This window comes from Hylobates moloch, unplaced genomic scaffold, assembly GCF_009828535.3.
Source record: "Hylobates moloch isolate HMO894 unplaced genomic scaffold, HMol_V3 SCAFFOLD_4, whole genome shotgun sequence".
In the NCBI taxonomy this organism is placed as follows: domain Eukaryota; kingdom Metazoa; phylum Chordata; class Mammalia; order Primates; family Hylobatidae; genus Hylobates; species Hylobates moloch.
In genome coordinates, this window is record NW_026652279.1 from 102697400 (window position 1) to 102709840 (window position 12441).

Genomic DNA, 12441 nt, shown 5'->3' on the forward strand with positions numbered 1-12441 from the left:
TCTATCAAAAGGCACATAGACTTTCAAAGCATTTGATATCATAATGCCAACTGCCCTGCAGAAGATTTTTTCAGTTTATACTGTTAGCAACAGAATACCTGCATGGACATTCAACGTCATTTGCAACAACCCACAATACTTGAACTATTGTCATTATGATGGATAAAAACACAGGGGGGTTATTTGACTTTAATTTGCATTCCTTTGCTAGAAAGTTTAATGTATTTTAATTTTAAATGTAATAATTTAATATACTTCCAAACTTTAAAGAATTGGTTATTCTTTGTGGAAAGGCTAGGAGAAACAAGTAAATAAATGGTAAAGGTGACAGTCTATGATTTTTCTCATTGGGAAAAAAACTTCAAATTAATGTTTTTACTCTAGTTGTTCTGGTTTAGAAAGCTTGTGTTTTTTTTTTTTAACTTCAATTTAATAATGTAAAACTCTAAGAATGATATTTAAATTACTAGTTGCAATAGTGCAGCAGTTCTCAAACTTTTTGGTGTCAAGATCCCTTTATATTCTTAAAATTTATTGAGGACCACAAAGAGCTTTTGTTTTCCTAGGTCATATTTATCAATATATGTTTTTTACTTATAGGATATTATTATTTATTATATGCCCTTTAAAGGAGTCTTTTCTCAGAATAGCATATTGAAAAAAAAATCTCTCTGGGGTAATTTTTTTTCCTTGATTAAAAATAATGCTGTTAAATATACATGCTTTGGGCCAAGCATGGTGGCTCATGCCTGTAATCCCAATATTTTGGGAGGCCAAGATAAGAGGATCGATTGAGCCCAGAAGTTTGAGACCAGCCTGGACAACATAGCCAGACCACGTATCTACCAATAAAAAAAAAAAAAAAAAAAAAGAAAAGAAAAAAAAACAGAAAGAAATTTGCATGGCATAGTGGTATGCACTTGTAGTTCTACATGGGAGGCTAGGTGGAGGATTGCTTGAGCCCAGGAGTTTGGGGCTGTAGCAAGCTATGATTGTACCACTGTACTCCAGCCTAGGCAAGAGGGCTACACCACTATCTCCCCCTCACCCCCCCCAAAAAAATACATATAGGTATGAGGTGTGTGTGTGTGTGTGTGTGTGTGTGTGTGTGTGTGTGTGCACACTTTCCTTCCCTTAGATCACATGTAGCACATCGAAAACTAATCTAGTTTATCTATAATTTTCTCTAATCTTTATATACATTATAATACATCTTAAATGGAGGTTAATTAGTACAATATATGCATATAATTTATGAATAGTTTTTATATTTTGTTCATTGCTATATCCCAACATCAAGAATAATATGTAACAGGCAGTAATTGTTGAATGAATCAATAATAATATAGATCAAAAGGTATATAATGAAAATTTAAGAGACTTCTGAACTATATGACTTTATAGGAACCCTCAGACAATGAAATCTTATGACTTCTATTTCCATTTGTTCTTTGTCCATGCCACTGCTTATACATACACTGTGCGAAGTATTACAGGAAAGAGAGCCAAGGGATGATGAAAGTAAAAACCTGGGTCAAGATCTATGTTTTCACTTTCTATAGCAGTTCCCACATTTACATTGTTAAAATTTTGAAAGCTTTACCTGAAGAGTGTATATCTAGTTTATAACTATAACAACAAAAATCACTGAAGATTCAGAAATTGCTACCATTACAGTAAGAATTCTAAGGTAGCTACATGAAACACTGATCAGGAAGCAAGATGAAACAGTGAATATGCCAGTAAATCTGGTTAGATGCAACAATCTATTAGCTACTTAAAAGTTCACGGATGTTAATACTATACTAATTATTTTATGAATGTTTTTGTTTTGAAATGTGTTTTTGAGAAATACTTCAATATGGGATAATTCTGAAGATGAAACCTAACTAAATTACTGCTAGGTAACTAAAGTTCCAATTTGTTAATGGATCTCAACTGGAAATTACTATTTATCCATCCAGGAGTATGCTTAGATCTTCTTAGTTATTTGGGACAGACACACAGTCTTATAACACTTACATCTGAATCTACCCAATCCCTTTCACTGAAATCGGCAGTTAACTTTTTTTTTGAGACAAGGTCTTACTTTGTTGCCCAGGTTGGAGTATAGTGGCACGAACATGCCTCACTGAAGCCTTGACCTCCTGGGCTCAAGTGATCCTCCCACCTCAGCTCCCCAAGTAGCTGGGACTACAGTCACTCACCACCATGCCTGGCTTGTTTTTGTATTTTTAGTAGAGATGGGGTTTCATCATATTTTGCAGGCTGGTCTCAAACTCCTGGGCCCAAGTGATCCACCTGCCTTGGCCTCCCAAAGTGCTGGGATTACAGGCTTGAGCCACCGTGCCTGATCCCATTTTTAACTGATGCAGAGTTTTCATTTTTTTGAAATAGGAGGGTCTCACTATGTTGCTCAGGTCTCAAACTCCTGGGGTCATGCATTTCTTCAACCTCAAGTTCCCAAGTAGCTGGAACTACAGGTGCATCTCAGTGCCCCCGGCTCTGATGCAAAGTTTACTGCCACTTTTTTTTAAGTCAACTTTTACTACCGGTCAAATTAAACATTATTCCTCAAGATACTTATAAATGTAGGGCAAAAATAAACTATAGCTTACAGATAAAAATGTATTATGAGGCCAGGTGTGGTAGCTCCCACCTGTAATCCCAGCACTTTGGGAGGCTAAGGTAGGCGGATCACTTGAGGTCAGGAATTCAAGACCAGCCTGGCCAACATAGCAAAACCTCATCTCTACTAAAAAAATACAAAGATAAATTAGCTGGGCGCCATGGTGGGCACCTGTAATCTCAGCTACTTGGGAGGCTGAGGCAGGAGAATCACTTGAACCCAGGAGCCGGAGGCTGCAGAGAGCCGAGATTGTGCCACTGCACTCCAGCCTGGGCGACAGAGCAAGACTCCATCTCAAAAAAAAAAAAAAAGAAAAAAAAAAAGAGTATTATGAAACAGTTAAACCAAAGAGGATTCATCTATCTACCACCTAGCTTTATGTTTTACCATAGCTTCTTTCTGCTTTTGTTTTTCTGTTTTGTTTTTAAGAAAAAAAAGGTCATCACAGTTAAAGCCTCCTCTAATATCCCTCTCCGGTCTCATTTTATCCCTCCTTCGACTATTTTAAGTTTTATGTTTTTTTCTTTTCTCTCCTTTTTTTTTTTTTAGAAACAGATTCTTGTTTTGTCACCCAGGCTGAAGTGCAGTGGTGCAATCATATTTCACTGCAGCATTAACTCCTGGGCTCAAGCAATCCTCCTGCTTCAGCTTCTCAAGTAGCTGGAGCTACAGGAGTGTGACACCACGCCTGGCTAATTAAAAAAACAAAATTTTTTTTCTACTTGTAGAGACAGGGTCTTGCTATGTTGCCCAGGCTGGTCTCGAATTCCTGGCCTCAAGTGATCCTCCCACTTAGGCTTTCCAAAGTGCTCAAATTATAGGCATAAGCTACAGTGCCCACTCGTCAACCATTCTAAAATTGATATCTTCCCTGTTATATATTTTTATAACTTTACTACATATATATCAGTATAGTAGGATTGCTTTTATATGCATAATTGGGAACATGTATTTATTAAAATTTATTTTTTATTCAAAATTATTTTTGAAATAACTCTAGTTAACAAATGACAAGCATACTGAATTGTTTTAGGGGTCAAATATATTGTTGTCTACAGCTTCTTCTGAAATGCATCAACTGCCCAACTGTTTAGGGTCCTGGAGGATTTTACACCCCAGGGCAATACACCATGGAAAGATTCTGAATGGGTTAGAAGTCATCATTGGCAGGTATCTGATCCTAGGAAAGATATTGAAGAACTATAAATTACATTAAACTATCTATACTCTGCAAAGCCTTCACATCCCTCAATGTGAAGATACTGCTCTAGAGAACTTCTACATTTATGTTCCAGGGAACCATGTACAAGTGTTCCCAAGCTGCAAATAATCTAAGGCCATCAACAAGAGAGAATAAATACACTGTGGTACAGACAAACAATGGAATACTGTACTGCAATGAAAAGTAACTTAAGTCACAAAGCTGAATGAAAGAAGCAAAGTCACTACAGAATATATGGTGTGATTCATGTGTATAAAGTTCAAAGAGGTAAAACTATAAAGAAAAGATTATCGCAAAAGTCAGCATAGTAGTTATTTTTTAAAGGAAACAAACATGAAGAGGAGTGGGGGCCTTCTAGGGTAACAGACATACTCTATATTTCTTAACATGGGTTGCTTCTCAAGATGCTTATAAATATGGGGCAAAACTGCTTAAATAAAATTACAAAATGTTTACCCATGTTGTAACACTTTATAATTTTATTTAAACTCTATGTTTTATATATATTCTCCTACATGCACATTTCATTTTTAAAGAAGAAAAAATAATGAATTGCCCCATTACAATACTAAACTTCCATTTAGTATTTTGATATAAAAAATAACATATATATAAATTGTTACACTTCATTTTAATAGTTTTATTATAATATTTTATAGTTTTACTATTTATAGGATTGTTTTCTAAACCCAGAAACTAATTTTCTTTAATTGTATTTAGATTTTTAAAATTGTACCATGTAACAGCACAGACATAATGATCACTATATGACTGGGTATTTATCATGTAGATACTGCAGCATGTAAAGTCATACTGATGCCTGCTACTTTGAAGAGCTTCTAATATATAGACTAGAACACAGGACGAGGACAAATCACATGAAAATACAAACTTAAAAAATAAAACAACTTCTCTAAGTGGTTACCTTTGGACAGCAGGACTGAGAGTGAGAAGGGGCAGAGGAGGGAGGTTCCTTTTCATTATAGATCTATGAATTAAATTTTGAATGGTGTGCATATATATCACTTTGATAGCTTTTAATATAAAAATTGTTAAACCAATCTTCATACAAACTATAGAAGGCAAGAGGGCTCTGACGATGAGGATGATGCTAATACCTGGAAGAAAAGGAATCAAAACGTTTCTACATAGAAATTTGTATATCCAAAGCTCAGCTGCATAATTTCTCCCTCTCTGTCAACAAAGCAAAGAGCACACAATGAGTTATTTTTCTCATATAATGACTTAAGGTGCTTAGAACTATGACCAGAAAAGACATTTGTAGTACTGCTCAACAGCCACTTTTATTATAGTATACAGCTCATTTGACAAGATACAAAAAACTCTTGTAGGTTCTCCATACTAATGGAAGAAAGATTGTTCAGATAGTTGGAAACTGCCCTAATCATTGGAGTTGACTCAATAACGTTATTAACTTAATTTCAACCATTTATATGAAGCAGCTCCTAAGCAAAGGAGCAAAATATTCTGGCTAATTTATGGAAGCAATGATTATCTTCAAACAATTCAAATGAGGGGAATTTTCTTCTCATTTATCCACGTCAGTGAATACCTACCAATGTCCCATTAGATGAGATGTAATATTAGGCAAAATCTACAAATATGCAATCAAATATGCAGTTAAATATCTGAAGAAGCTTCAAAAATCATATCCAAGCATTACAGGGTTAAAAAAAAGTTACTTCTTCCCAGACTCAAACAAGTACATACTATTGCACTAGTCTTTAAGTCGCCCCTGCCCCCTCCACAAAAAAAGAAAGAAAACAAAAATATTACAAATAATAATAGTGTATTTCTCAAGAGAGAAGAGCTTTCAAAAGGCTGTAAATGCCACCCTAAATCAGTAAGGGGGTGTTTTTCCTAAAGCCCCAGGAGTAAGAGTATGGAGAGGGAAACCAAGAAGCAACAACTGGAACCAAAACAACTAACACTGGAAGAGTTCACTGAGAAATAAAAAATAGGTTAATTACATTAAAAAACAAAGATTATTTATTATGGCCAATATGGCAGTAGGTTTCGGGGGTGGATCAAAGAAAAGGAAAGAGGGATAGCCACATAGTTAAACAACATATACCACAGCAAAAAAAATGGACTAGAGAAAGGGATAACTGGGATGGGAACGGAGCCTAAATGGGTTCTAACACTGATAATAAAGTACCCTAGTTGCTTTCCTTCCTTACTAAAGGCTATGGGCTTCAAAATAGCATTGCTGCCTAAAACTTCAAATATTTAAATGCAAAACAGCTAATTCCTCTTCATAGCCTTAAACCTGTAAACTCTCTTTCTGAAAATGTGGCATATAAGCACCTACATCATAATCATTTAGGGTACACAGTAAAAAATGCTGATTGTTTAAGCAAATCCTAGGCCTAATGAATCAGAATTTCTGAGTTAAAACTGGGTGATTCTTTGTTACACCAAAGGTTGATAATTACAGCTTTAAAGGTAATACTATCAGACAGTATTACCTACAACATGCAGACACTAGTCAGAGATTAAGCTGAGGGCCACATGCTTTTTAAAGATGTGCCATCTTTAACTTCAGCAAGATGGCCAACTGAATTCGTCACATAAGATGGCAAAAAAGAGTAGCCAAAGGTTTAACACAACAAATAATACCTGTCTACTCATATGTGCTTGGTACTTTGTCAAAGGTTGAAAAAGACAGAAAAACAGAATAAAACCTTTTTCCTCTCAAACAGCATATATTCTTATTCTTATTATTGACGAAGACACTCTTCTTAACATAGGTAAATGCTATTCAACCTTCAACATTCATCATTCCTTCAAGATAAACTCTCCTGAGCATTCTTTCAGTCATCTTTTATCTCTAGGCAATCTGAACCTGAATTTATGTAGTCAGTGGTTGGTTCTATTCTTTACTTCACTTGTTAACAAGCCCTGTTTTCCCAACAAGAATTTAAGTTTATGAAGATAAAGCCCATGTTCCCAGCCTTTTGTGCTTTTTGGGGTTTAGGACAATGATGGCCACACTGTGGATGATTTCACACTGAATTGAGTTAGGGCACTCAGAAATTTAGGAGATTCAGCAGTTATGCATAAACTATTAAAAATCTAAATTTCAGACCTAGAGAATTTCCAACCACCCCAATAAAACACACCAAAAAATTAAGAGACAAAAGATTTTATATATACCAAACAATTCTCTTATTTCAAAGAAGGAGGAGAAGATGTGACAAAGATAAATAAAATGAGATTACTATCTTATAATAAGGTCAAATTTAAGATAAGTGTAATGTTAAAGCTTAGACACCTCTGGATTTTGTAAATTCACATGCAAAGTTTTACACGTACACATACTTTAGTATAACAAGGTATCACATTAAACAATATTTGCCCTCCTAAAAGAATATGAGGTAAGGACGGGCACAGTGGCTTGTGTCTGCAGGACTTTGGGAGGCTGAGGCGAGTGGATCACCCAAGGTTGGGAGTTCAGGATCAGCCTAACCAACATGGAGAAACCCTGTCTCTACTAAAAATACAAAATTAGCTGGGCGTGGTGGTGCATGCCCGTAATCCCAGCTACTTAGGAGGCTGAGGCAGGAGAATCGCTCAAACCTCGGAGGCAGAAGTTGTGGTGAGCTGAGATTGCGCCATTGCACTCCAGCCTGGGCAACAAGAGTGAAACTCTGTCTCAAAAAAAAAAAAAAAAAAAAGAATATGAGGTAAAACTAAAGCAGAAATAAAACTGTCTTTGTATCTAGAAGCTCAAATTAAATTCCCACCTCTTTATATTTCCATCTCAAGCCATCTTGAAAGAAGCAATGTCATGAACAAAAAAATTCTAACAGTGAAAAATAAAAAGTTGTAGAAATAAAATGAATGCATCATCTTTCTGATGAAAAAGAAAACTACATTTTCAAAATCATTGGTTGATCCATTTGGTTGCAACTTACCACCAAGATTATCACCAAACATCTTAATTAAGGTTTTATTTAATCTTAAGGAAATATAGAGCATTTCAAAGCATCACTTGTAGTGACTGGCACGAGCAGTTCCAGACTGCGAAGCCCTGCCATTAGGTACTGCATGACCTCAAGCAAATCACGGGACCTCTGTGGGCCACTGTTTCTTCATCTATAAAAGTGAGGCAGTTGGATAATCTTCAGTCACTTTCAGCACTAAAGTTCTATACATCAGTAATTCTAAATTTAATTCTGATGGGTCAGTTCAAACTTACATTCAGTCTTATGGAAGGAAAAACGTGGAGAGGGAACTACTTGATAAATTGTTCTGGTCTTTTCTTTGTTCTCTTCTTTTTCCCCTCCTTCTCCCTTCTCCTTGAAGCTCCACTTCAGTCTTTATCACATAAGAAAATATATAAACAATATCTATTTTACTTAAACTGTACCAGCTTCTTAAATTTAAGAAACCAAATTCCTCTACTTCTCTTTAATAAATAAGATCTTAATTATGCCGCTTATTTGTGTGCCTCTTGATTTTTCTCTTATGGATCACCACCTTAAAAAAGTTAAAAAAAAAAAAAAATAGAAAAGTCTTCATAAGATTTTTCACACAGACCAGACTAGAAGTAAATACAGCTTTTGCTTACTCAAAGGCCGACTAAACCAGCAATATGCAAAGATGATAGCAAATGGCTCAGCTGAATTGGTAAAATGTCCGCTGTGTCTTTCTTGTAAGACCGCAAAATTGAGATCTGTTAATATCAACAATCCTTACAAAAGAGTTAGAAATAATAACTGATTGCCTTTCTTTCTTCCCTTTAATCTGACAGGCCTTTAAGCACTTAGAAAGTGCATAGCAAATTCTCAAAGAACTAGCTAAATATCATTTTGGTCAATAAGAAATGATTTGGCAAGTTTTATATCCAAAAACTTTATTTTTTGGAATCACTGCATGTTCCAATTTTATTTTCATAAATATGTTTCAGAAATAAAATACTATTGCACTCATCTTTACAGAGCACCTAGAACTTTAAGGCACAGCAGGATGTATACTCGCCAGCCAAAATCTCATAACTACAATGACAAGTACTTCAGGAAAAGACTGAGCTATCTTTTCATTTATAGAAGGTTTTTAATTCAAGGCAGGCAAATTTTAAGAACAGTAATACAAAAGGAAGGCCAATACTCATCACTTTTTCTTTTTACATAAAATTGAAATAACTACATTTCCTTAGAAGACAGCTTTACTTCTAAGGTTGTTACTCAGAACAAGTTTTCAGTGTGAATTATAAAACTTCATTTTTTTCTAATAGTAAATGAATCATTCTAGTCTTTCTTCCTCTTTATTTAATATTCACTTTTACTTGTTATCTAAATAATCTAATATTCATTTTTACTTATTATCTTAATAACAATTCACTTAAATTTCTATTGGGTTTCCAAAATGAAACATTTAATATAATTTCATTAACTTTAAAAAACAGAGAGGGAGAAAAAATATATAAATAACAGTCAATGAGCAACACCTATGACTGAGTTATCCCAAAACTTCACCCTTAGCTAAAATGCCAAAACAAAGCCACTGCCCCTGGATTTTTAACATCCATATCACACAGGAATAATATGGTTTACTTAACTGTAACTTCAACTACCCCAAAAAATACAATTAGATTTTTTAAATTAAAATTTGACCTTAGTTTGCTTTGTGGTACTTAAAAACAAATAAACAAACAAAAAACCTATTTTATTCTTAAATTACATAGAAAAAAAATCACAAAGACATACAAAATGCTTTAACAAGAACATCTAAAACTTTCCAGAATTTCAGTGCTTTGTTTCCCCCTAGCAATTAAGTTCAATCAGGCATGTGACTGACCACACACATTTTATCAGAGGGTTAAAGAACACATTCAGCCATGTTCTTCGACAGGTAAGAACCACCCTCTGTTTATCAGCTCAAGAAAAAGCCAGAAGCAAACATACAAAATCGTAACAAGTTACCTTCAAGTATTCTTTCTCTATCGTCTTTTGAGCTTGAAAATAAAAAGCAATCCGACAAGTTTTAGCTGTTAAAATGGCTCCTGTAGATTGGGGAAGTGGTGTCTGTGCTTCAGCTTATGAGTCATACATGAAACCAAGTGTTTCTAAGGGAGGCACGCCCATGTTGCTGTGGACCCAATTATTCTGCTAGGTCAAACATGCAAATCTACAGGTAAAAATGGTATAGGAAAGTGGGGAAGAAGAGGCAAGGAGCAAGATCTACCTTGATTAGACCATTACTAAGCTCATATTAATTGCCATAATTTAAAATTAACAATAGAGTAAGAATCTACAAGGGAGCAAAATTAAAAACTATATATTGTTTTAAAATATAAAAATCTCAATTTTTAAAAGTTAGTTTACTATATCAAATAAAACTGTGAAAGGAAAAAAGTATGAAAGGGGATGGAAGGGAGATAGCAAACTCTGTGGCTCTTAATGTAACAATGGACTGGTGAGTGTAATCTGGCTACTCATTAACCCTCATGTGAAAGAGATATATTGCTATGTAGTCTGGAAAGGCTAGCAAACTACAAAGCCAGATGCAGATCTGTAAGTTCACTAAACAAATAAAATCCACTAGAAAATTCAAAGTTCAGTGGAAAAATAAGTGTGAATTAAACTGGTTTACAGAATTTTAAAAAACCCACACCCCAATGTTAGGAATTTAAAGTCCAACAAAGCAAAATGATTTTAAATAAACTGCAAGCTTGATAAAACTCTTTTAAAAAAAGTATTGGTACGATCATAGTTCATAACTCTACTACTTCCAAATGATAGCCACAGTTTGATTTACCTTTCAAGCAAAATTTTCTACATGTATTTCAAGCCTCTTGTGCCAGGCACCCTGCTACAGCTCCACTGCAATTGTGGCAAGGCCAGCCTAAGGGCACAACTGTGGCCAGTGAAGCTCTGCCTTCCAAGTCAGAATACATCTGACAAAGTGCCCAAGCCACTGAAATATTACTACACCTACTTATCCTGGCCTCTGGGTGAATACTTATTAATTTATTCTAAGAGTTTAAATTAATCAAAATGGCTTGAAAGCACTAAGTACTTCCAAAGCACTTGACATGATAAATGCAACTCAATAGATATCGTCCTGGTATCTTACAAAAAGTAAATAGGATTTAGCAAGGTTTTCTCCCTTTAGTTAATTAGTTGGGAGTTTATTCTGGCTTACCAGAGGCATAGATGAGAGTACAAGCTGTCACTGACTTAGGAACTTTACAAAATGCTGCAAAACAGCAATGATTGTGAACCAACTTTCTGCCTATTGTCTATTTATTCCTTACACTGAAGATTGCTTGGTTTATCCTTTTACTGAAAAATAATCTCCATGGTTTTACAAACTGTTAATTAAAAATTTGTTAAAAAAAATATAGACCATGTTTTCTCCTGTCAAATGTCATATTTAGCTTACTTTAGTTCACTTACACAAAATGACTATTCAAGGCCCATGCACCAAGAAACAAGGTCCACTGAGCAGTCACGGGAGATTCACTTGTTCCCTGGAAAGTTCCCCCCAAGTAATTTTCCATATCTGAAATTTATTTTAGATACTATGAATGTAAACCTAACAATCTGATTAGCTTCTTTTGGCTAATTAGAAATAAAAAATGTTAACAGGTAAAAGAGGGCAACAGTATTATAAAAGGATGTCAGAAAAAGTGAAAGAGCTGATAATGACATAAAAAAACCCCACCTTATAAAACTAAAAATAAATGTAACTTTAAAAGTATTCAGATATGAAGCCATTATATAAGGTCAGTAAGTTGTAATATTCCCTAATTACCATACACTAAGTGTCTCCAAGTCAGCATTAGTTTAAGACAGGCCTTCGAAAGCCAAAGTGTGTAACATCAAGTGTGTGAGATGTTTTATGAATAACAGATATCTAAAAGGATAAGCTTCTGCTATTGAGAAAATCCATTTATATAAAGCACCTCATTACTTAATAATGGCAAATATTCCAAACATAATTTAAAGGAATTACTGTGGCCACCAGTAATGTGAAGAGAATTAAACGGAAAATAATTACACCTCTTCAACAGAAACAATTATCTTAGCTGTTCCTAAGGAGATGACTCCAGAGCTGCCATTACAATATATTATCCCTCTGCCCAGCGGTGTCCCCATTAGCATTATTCTATCACCTACAGGAACTGGATCCTTGTTCTATTTACAGCCCCAATAAGTCAATCTCTGCATATGAGAGGATCAAAGAAAAAAAAAAGGCAAACAGTTTGACACAGGTTCTAGTCAATCTACTTGGGTTTGAATCCCAGCTCTGCTACCTATTAGCTATGTAATCTTGGGCAATTACTTAACAATCCTGCATCATAACTTATTTATCTATCATTTAGCCTATGGTATCTACCACACAGATTATGAGGATTAAAATAAGTCCACATACTGCTATCCAGACTATATAAAGCGCTTTTGCAACTCAAAAATAGGAAAACAATCCAGTTTTTTAAATGCTCAAATCTGAATAGACACTTTACCAAAGAAGTGATACAGATGGCAAAAAAGTACATGAAAATATCTCAACATCAATACTCAATAGGGAAATGCAAATTAATTTGACAATACCACAACAA

The 12441-nt window shown here is 34.8% G+C and overlaps 1 protein-coding gene across 3 annotated transcripts in view; it reads right to left on the reverse strand.

Moving 5' to 3' along the window:
- The window catches only part of ELF1 (E74 like ETS transcription factor 1), a 125596-nt gene that overhangs the window by 72927 nt on the left and 40228 nt on the right, over positions 1-12441 (reverse strand). The window contains exons 1-2 of one of the 3 annotated variants that reach the window (XM_032150743.2): positions 9800-9898; positions 8074-8192 (exon numbers count right to left, since the gene is read on the reverse strand). The exons of 1 other annotated variant lie outside the window; for it this stretch is intronic. The gene's annotated coding sequence lies outside the window, so the exon portion shown is untranslated. Of the gene's footprint in view, positions 1-8073; positions 8193-9799; positions 9899-12441 lie in introns of those variants that run through there. One more of the 3 variants, XM_032150741.2, reaches the window with a different exon arrangement.